This window comes from Sphaeramia orbicularis, chromosome 6 (genome assembly GCF_902148855.1).
Source record: "Sphaeramia orbicularis chromosome 6, fSphaOr1.1, whole genome shotgun sequence".
In the NCBI taxonomy this organism is placed as follows: domain Eukaryota; kingdom Metazoa; phylum Chordata; class Actinopteri; order Kurtiformes; family Apogonidae; genus Sphaeramia; species Sphaeramia orbicularis.
In genome coordinates, this window is record NC_043962.1 from 55,799,881 (window position 1) to 55,809,184 (window position 9,304).

Here is a 9,304-nt window from a genome sequence, read left to right on the forward strand (position 1 = left end):
CATTTGATTTGATACGACACATAAACAGTAAATGATACAGAGTAGGGCTGTCAAACATACGGCTCGTGGACCAAAACTGACCACAGGAAGAATTCACAAAGTGCAAAAATGATACTGGAGATGTTAACGACTGTCAAAATCCTTTTAGTTCAAGTTTCACATTCAGAACAATATGTTCTAAAATGGGCTGGACCACAAAAATAACACAATAACCTATAAATAATGACAACTCCAAATTCCAAACTCCAAGATTTTACCAATATTCTGCCTGTCACTAAATGCATTTGCCATCTATAAGTTGTAATGCACATGTGTAAAGGATAAGTTGAAGCAGAATATTGTTAAAACTACACTTATTTTTCTGAAGAAATTTCAGGTATTTCATATTTGTTCAGGTTATTCACATTTTTTTGTGAAAGGATAGTTTACAAATGTAAACATTCTCATAATTTAATTTGAATTTTTTTCCCACTAAAACAAAGACAGTGTTGAAGTCCTTATTCATAGGTTATTATATAATTATTATTTGATTGGTCCGGCCCACTTCAGATCATACTGGGCTGAATGTGGAACCTGAACTAAAATGAGTTTGACAGCCCAAATATAGAAGAGGAGAAAGAGAAATAAGGAAAAAAAAAAATTTCAGTTATCTAAAGAAAAGATTAAAGATGTAAATCCTGTGCCTCAAAGCAAGAACAGACTGTTATTTTTAAAAGACTGAATTTGTTAAATAAAATAGGAGTAAACAGGAGCAGAGATGGGAGAGAAATGAAGGTCTAGTGATTTCTCTGTTCAGACTCGTGCAGCAGAAAAAAAAAATAACATGAAATAATGCTGTAAGATTTGTTGCTCTTCTTACTTTAACCAGGAAAGCCACAGCATCTGAGTGAAACAAAGGCCATTAGGAGTTGAAAAAAACTTACCTTTAATTTTTTTTTTTTTTTAAACACACCAACAAAACAAAACAAAAAAACCACAGCAAAAAGGCAGCATCTCCCTCCTTCAGAGACATCAGGAAAAAATGAAGAACATTTACATGGCTGTAGACCCCCTTTAAATAGGCCTGGCCCACTCCACCACCCTCTCATCCACAGGTGAATCCAGTACAGACTAGTTTAAAAGCCTGAAACAAGCATCCACCTCACTTAACCCCATCTACAAACAAACCTAAATATCAACCTTAGTATTTAAAGTAATGTATTATCTCTAACAAAATGCACCCCCTGTGATAACTTTACTCCTGTCCTTCCCTGCTCCACCTCCCCTCCCTTTGGGCTCCATGGTCTGGCCTGATCAGGCCGATCGTCTGCACCTGGGGAGACTCTGGTGGCTGAATGATGTGGACTGATCAGGCAGATCTTTTACACCTGCTGGCACTCACATGGGCGTGCTTCCATGTGAGTGCCCCACCCACTGACCTCAAAAAGAGAGAGAAAACAAAATGAGCAAACTTTAAGTGAAGACAAACTAAATAGGTACCATATTAGATGTCAACACAAAAAGTGGTCATCGTTAACTCAGGTTAATAAAATTAAAGGATTAAATACAAATACTGAATAATTAAACTAAATAGGTGAAAGGATAAATACAAATACTATATGATTAAACTAAATGGGTGTGAGGTGGATGGGATACACCTGGTTAGTGAAGGGGGGTCACTACAGCTCCCTCACAAATGCGATCAGAAAAAAGACAACTCCCATCCTGAAGGGAAAAATAAGAAAAAGATTAACAAAAAGTAATGGCAGTCTCTGTTTGAAAAGTGGAATCTGAGAAGAAACACAATATAAATGACACAACATATTTAACCCTTAAAGATCCAAACCTCCACTGGTGACCAAAACCATCTACTGATCTAAATAATATAATATAATATAATATAATATAATATAATATAATATAATATAATATAATATAATATAATCCCTGTTGATCCATTAATCCTATCAATCCATGCAAATATTTGGTGTAAAATACAATTATTCATCTTTTCATGGTCATCAGATATGACCACTTTAGACATTCAAAGACTCCATAGTTACCATGGAAACATAGTCATCTTCTACAACATTAATTCACCAGTAAAACCCATGGAATTGGATCAATGACAGTGGATGGACACATTTAATGTTGCCCCCCCCCCAAGTGGTAATGTTTTTGATTTGGTTTGTTTGTTTGTTTACACTTTAGCTGCAAAACTATTGAATTCAGGCCAAATTCAGTTTATAGATCGCCAGTGACCCAGAATAGATGTGATTACATTTTGGGAAAAACAGATCAAAGTTCAAATTTTTATGAATTTTTTAAATCTTTTTTTTTTCCCATTTACTATAATGGCTGAAATGTGTCTATGCTGACATCAGCACGCACATAGACATGATGACATCAGCTGGATCGATGCCAAAAAAAACTACAACACATGAGGGGCGGGGTTTGTTGTGCCTGGAACCACTTGTTATGTTCAGTTATTGGTATCTTTGCTGAAAAAGTCACTTTTTCTTCAGTTTTCTCTGTTTCTGATATCCCCCTGAGACCCAGCAATGCATTTTTGCACTTTGTAGTGGACAAGAGTTTCACAGCTTTACTTTAAAATAAAAAAATACATAATGTTCACTGAAAAGGACATTATATAAAAAAAGAATAAAAAATGTATCTGGAAAAAACTGTTGCATCATGCTATGCCCAATTAAGGCAATTATTTAATGTAAAATGGTGAAAATGTTTACTTACTAGGTGTCAGGAGGATATAATAACCCTCAACTTTACTCTGAGCATTAGTGAACATCTACATGATCAGTGAATTGAATATAGGAAAACACATGATTTACACTGAAAAATGCCAAATAGGGAAGATAATATACCGTCAGTGGTGATAAATCACTTAAAAAAAGGTAAATATAGAGGGAAAAATCATTTGGGAACTGCCACAAAAGTAGCACTGGGTCTTTCTGGGTTCAGAAGGAAACCAGAATTTCCTCCACAGTCTGTAAATTAGAAAAGCACTCAGAGAGCGCAGACATCCGCCAAGGCTGATCACCCCCCACCCCCACCCCCCCGATCACCACCAAAATTTAGTCATTTGTCTTGTGCCAGTATCAACATTTCCTGAAAATTTCATCAAAATCCATCCATAACTTTTCAAGTTATTTTGAACACGGACAGACAAACAAACCAACGCTGGCAACAACATAACCTCCTTGGCAAAGGTAATGACTGTAAACAGACTATTTGACTTTCGACAACACAGCAGTGGACCCGGAGGACAGCCAGAGTCCAGCGAACAGAGGCTGAGTGAAGGTGGTCTGGACTCTGTGGAGCAGGGTCATGGTCCTAGAGACGCTGTAAAAGGACAGAACCCCTGCTCTGTGGTCCACATACACTCCGATTCTGGAGGAAACATGACCTGGGACGTTAACACTGACACTGTTCTGCTGAAATTCACAATACTTTGGGGAACAAGATAAGGCCCAAGAGTTGGCGTTGTATCCAAATTCACATTCACTGGACGATCCTTGTCTCTGAATGTTCTTGTATGCGACCGCTACAGAGATCCACTGGTGGCCACTCCTCTCCACCTCCCAGTAACACCGACCGCTCAGACTCCCTCTGCTCAGGACCTGACCACAGGTTGTGAATCTGTCTGGATGAGGAGGACAGGTCCTGTTTTCATTGGTCCGCGTTACTCTTGTGTTTCCCTCAGACAGCGACAGTTCTGGATGTGCTGTGTTTGGATCCAGTGTGATTTCACATGAATATTTGAGGAACTCCGCTCTGGTCTTGGGCTCAGTTTGTTGATGTGACAGTGTGAGTGAGATGTTGGTCCATCCTTCTGTCAGACTGGACTGGAGTTTATCTCTGAGCTCTGACACAGCTGTCGTCACATCCTCAAAGTAACTCTGAGGACGGACGTGGATGTGGGATGAGTCTGGATCTTCTCTGAGTGTGGACACTGATGGATACTGGAGTAAGAACTGGTTGTGGTCGTGTGTTTGTGACAGCTTGTCCATCTCAGCGTCTTTCCTCCTCAGCTCAGTCATCTCCTGCTCCAGCTTCGACTGCAGCTCTTTGACTCGACTTCAGTTTCCTCCTTGGATCTGATCTGCTTCTTCACATCACGCCTTCTTTCCTCCAGGAGTCGGATCAGCTCAGTCAGGATCTTGTGGTTCTTCTCCACTGCTTCATCAGCAGAGCGACTGATGTTCTCCGCCTCCTGTTGAAGCGCCTTCACATCTTTCTGTTTGTCTTTGATTCTTTGCTGGATTTTCTGTCGACTCAGCTCCAGCTCCTTCTGCCTCTCAGTCCTTTCTGCTGCAGATGACACTGTGTCGTGGCCTTTATGTTCATCCACAGAGCACAGATAACAGATACACTGATGATCAGTGCGGCAGAACATCTTCATCACCTCATTGTGTTGAGAGCAGATGTTCTCCTGGAGCTTCTCAGTGGGTTCCACCAGCTTGTGATTCTTCAATGCAGCCACATCATAATGAGGCTGGAGGTGTTTGTGGCAGTAGGAGACCAGACACTGCAGACAGGACTTGACTGCTTTCCGTTTCCTCCCAGTGCAGAAGTCACAGGCCACGTCTCCAGCTCCAGCGTAGCAGTGGTCAGCAGCAGCAGATTGGAGTCCAGTCTTCTTCAGCTGTTCCACTAACACTGATAACATAGTGTTTTTGACCAGGACAGGCCTGGGTGTGAAGGTCTGTCTGCACTGAGGGCAGCTGTGGAGGTTCTTCACATCTTCTCCATCCCAGTAGGTTTGAATACAGCTCATACAGTAGCTGTGTCCACAGGGAATAGTCACCGGATCCCTCAGTAGATCCAAACAGATGGAACAGGAAAAGGACTCTCGGTCCAGCTGAACTTCTTTCTCTGCCATTTCTCCTCCGTCTGACGATGACGGTGTAAGTTTCACTTTCCTTCAAGTGAAACTAGTTTGAGCTCAGATCTAAACAACATGTCCTGTCTGCTCTTCCACTGAACACCACGTTGTTGCACCAATCAGGAAAGTGTCAGATCTACAGAGGAGGAGACAAGGATGTACATGGACAGAGTGGAGGTGGGGTTGAGTGAGGGGGAGGAGTCAGCGACCAGGAGGAGGAGCCGACTGAAGGAGGAGTTTGTGCAGGCAGTCATATGAATGTGCTGTGTTTCTGCAGACATCAGCTTCATATTCTTACACCTATTCTCTATTCTATGAACTTTATTCTATAGAAATAATACATGTCTTAAAGTCAACTCCTTTTCATTGTTTTTCTTCCTTTTGTACTCAGTGGGATTGAGCAGGTCTGGGGTGCAATGATGATTAGGTTGTTTATTGTTTCCAGTGTGCAATGTTTGTTTGTTTGTTGTTGGTAATTCAGTTTCAGTACCGCTGCTTATTATCATTAGTAGTAGTAGTAGTATGCTTGCTAATATTAAACTATACACATACACACACACACACACACACACACACACACACACACACACACACACACACACACACACACACACACACACAAACATTTCCCTTTTATAAAATAGTAACTTATCCATTTTTAAGAGGGTACTTAGTGATCTGTTATCCAATCCAACACTATGATTTTTTGTGAAACAATAATAGTTCCGTGCGTATCATGGATAGGTGTAAAGCTTTCAAACAGCACCATTCCATATTCCTGTCCTGCTGTTACTGTTTTCCACCTGAATACTTGTGGAGTGTTCTGATTCCAATCTGTTTCAGACCTACTTAAAATGCTGAGTGCACCCTCACAAAACCACTAAAACACTGATGTTCTAAATTACATGTAGAAAAAAATATACATTCATGTGATATGTATGTACTGTATATGATTTGTAACATACTGTATGACATGATATATGTGAACATATATTGAATATTTATCATCTGTGTTGAAAGTCTCTGCTTTTCCTGCAGGGGGCGACATTATCAGAAGTAAACTCCTTCCAGAAGCCTCCACTGGACTCAGATTATTTAACAGTCTTTTGAATGTCGTCAGTATGTTTATATGTTTCAATAATCTATCACCACAATACACTTTATTCATTTACTTTCATTGTTTGTATATTTTCCAGTCATCCTCTATGTTTACAGTAGTAGTTTTTACTTTAGACTTCTATAATCACTGAATGGTCCTGTGATGCTGTCCTCTACTGTCCTCTAGTGGTGATAGCACAAACTGCAGCTCACTGTTCAGTCACTTCTGTACCTGATCAAACCTGTTAATGCTGGAATGGAAAACACACAACTGTTCACACACAGACTTTAATAGAACTTTTCATTGTACATGAATCAGGAGGTGTAAATACAAGTCATAATAATACTGCGTTGTCTACTGCCACAGTACTGAGGCACCAAATATGGGCGTGTCTATCTCCACTGAACCAATCAGATGTTCTCATTTGTCCTGTTCCAATCACCAGTAGGACATGTTGTCCCAGATCCACTCATGGACACTGTTCCATGATCTCATTGTCCTCTTGTGTCCACAGTACTATGCTCATATATGGAGTATACCCCCCCCCACACACACACACACACACCACAACCACATTATGTCAGTCCACTACAGTTTAAGATGGTTTGGGCCTTTGGTCACATGACACCGGCGTTGTCGATGCCTGAAATGGTATTTTTGGAGAACAGGTCCCAGAGCGGTAAAATCTCCCAGCTCCACCCTGGTGTTGGTGTATGGATAGGACCAACACCACTGGATGGAAACCATGACAACACAGTACCATGTGACCAGAAGAAGAAAACCTGGATGTAACCTCCTGCACATGCTCAGTGCATTCTTCTGTGGTTTGAGTGGATCCTGCCATCGGCTCTGTCTGTGTTTGTGTACAGCACCACCTATAGGTGTGACATGTGTATTACATAATTTAACCCAGTTTTCCTGTTTCCACCTGGACACAGATATTTATAGAAACAATACGTGTATGGACGCCAAACTTTTAGAATTAGTAAAAGAAAAATACCAAGAGTGTAGTGGTGTGGACGTAGCCTGGGTAACTGGTCCCCTATCCTTGTCCTGGACCCGGATAGGCCCATGTGTGATGGTTCTGTCCACAGTACTGTGTCAACAGGGGGACAGGGTACCAGTCTACACTGGACAGAACCAGGACACTGATTGGCTCAGAGGGACAGACACATGACAAAGGCAGTCCAACAGGACTGAGGACAGAGACACTTGGATAGAATAAAGAACATAAGGAGTAAAAGGATCATATATGGACACATGGAACATTAAAGATGTAAAAGTATTGAAGGGAATTTAATCACTGACACATGTTATAAATATGTACATCCAAAGTTCAGACTGCTGTCTTCATCTCAGATTCAATCTTCTTCCCATTAAAACAATACAACAGTAAGGCAGCGATTTTAAAAAAATCATAAAAGCAGTCCTAGAAAATACCACAAATATGTACAGAGACAAAAATGAAACCTGACAGGTTTATCAGACATCATGTCAGCAGGTCAGTCGGTCCAGAGTTGGAGGAATGCTGGTGTTTCCATGGCAACTGCTGGCATCCTGTACATCTGTCAAATACAAGTGACATCACATACTGAAGCATTTAACCTGGTTCGACTTTAGGGCCACGAGCCACCAGTTGAGAAGCTTTAATACTGTCGAGATTCAGCTGTAGGCCCTGATCAGTTAAACATTAGAACAGTGGTTCTTAACCTGGGTTTGATCGAACCCTAGGGGTTCGGTGAGTCAGTCTCAGGGGTTCGGCGGAGGTCAAGACACACACTTGACTCATTAGTCGGGTGTGTGTGTCGGGCTAGGTCCGTGTATGTAAACAAACGGCTTCGGCGACTCTTTCTCTGATTGACATCCAATATACGCGGTGTACTGTTGTTGCTTATAGCACTACAACACAAAGGAACAGACTTTGCTGTGAAAATGACATGAGAGTGGCACTTGCCAAGGTGAAGCCACGCATTTCTGAACTGGTCTCTCAAAGGCAACAGCAGAAGTCACACTGATTTGCAGTAAATATTCATTATTATTGTAGCCTGATGGAAATTAGGTGATGGGTGTGTGTTAAAATGTTAAAAATGATAGATAGCATAAATACAATAAGTTCATTATTGGAATACATAAGGTTAAAAATTAAAACCATTTCAGTGTGGTAGTATTAAAAAAGATGTCATGTCTTTGTGAAAAGGTATGGAATTTGTTGTGAGTTCATGCACTTGTATTGGTTTTGTTCTTTGAACACAGTGATGTTAATGCACGGTTCATTTTGTGCACCAGTAAAACATATGCCTGTGTCTTGAATTTGAAAAAAATCATATTGTATTTTTTAATAAAGAAGGGTTCGGTGAATGCGCATATGAAACTGGTGGGGTTCAGTATTTCCAACAAGGTTAAGAACCACTGCATTAGAACGTATGTACACAATAGTGAGACAGAAAAACAGCACAAACTCGCAAACAAGTAGAATGAGATCATGAAATCAAACCAAAGTGAAAGACAAAATAAAAACAACAAACTATTTTTTTATGTATGTATGCATGTATATATATATATATATATATATATATATATATATATATATATATATATATATATATTTATTTATTTTTATTTTTATTTTTTTTTCTTTTCTTCCCTCACACCTCCGTCCTTCAGGTCATTACAGTGATTGTATGAAGGTGTGTAACTCACTGGTGAAAAAAACCCTGTTGAAGACCAGAGGTCGTAACACGTTGGCTGTATTTTAAATGATTGCCATGGAATAATAAAGGCATTTTATTTTTACACAAATCCTACAGTGTGCCTTGGAATATTTTTTGAAATCTTGCATGATTATGTGGATTTTTTTTACTCTAAACTCTATGAGCACTGTGGTGTAAAACTAAAGGAACAGCCCTGTAGAAGTGTTGAATTCATTCATATGAAGCAGCTGCTTTCAGAGCAGAGTTCATGTGTGAGTGTGAACCAAAGTGTTGAACAGCTCCTCTGCTGTCCTTTGAGTCAGGACTGAACAGGTCTGAGTCCAAGTCCAAGAAGAACCAGGAACGACTGAAACACAAACACACTGAACATTCAGACCGGACCAGGACTCCAGGACCAGAACTGGGACTGGGACACAAACAACACACACACAACTATTCTGCAGGATGGACGTGGATGTGAACAAGGACGTAGAGGTGGATGTGGACGTGGAGTTGGACGTGGGGGTGTAGCTCATCCTGTGTTCCGTGGCTTCAGTCTGAAGTGCCTCCCTCTGGCCTGGAACAAACATATCATCCAACATGTGCTGGTGTCACTCATGTGTCTGAGTCCAT

The 9,304-nt window shown here is 40.5% G+C and overlaps 1 pseudogene; it reads right to left on the reverse strand.

Moving 5' to 3' along the window:
* Positions 1–3,116: 3,116 nt before the first annotated feature.
* On the reverse strand, positions 3,117–4,923 carry LOC115421561 (tripartite motif-containing protein 16-like; annotated as a pseudogene).
* Positions 4,924–9,304: the final 4,381 nt, after the last annotated feature.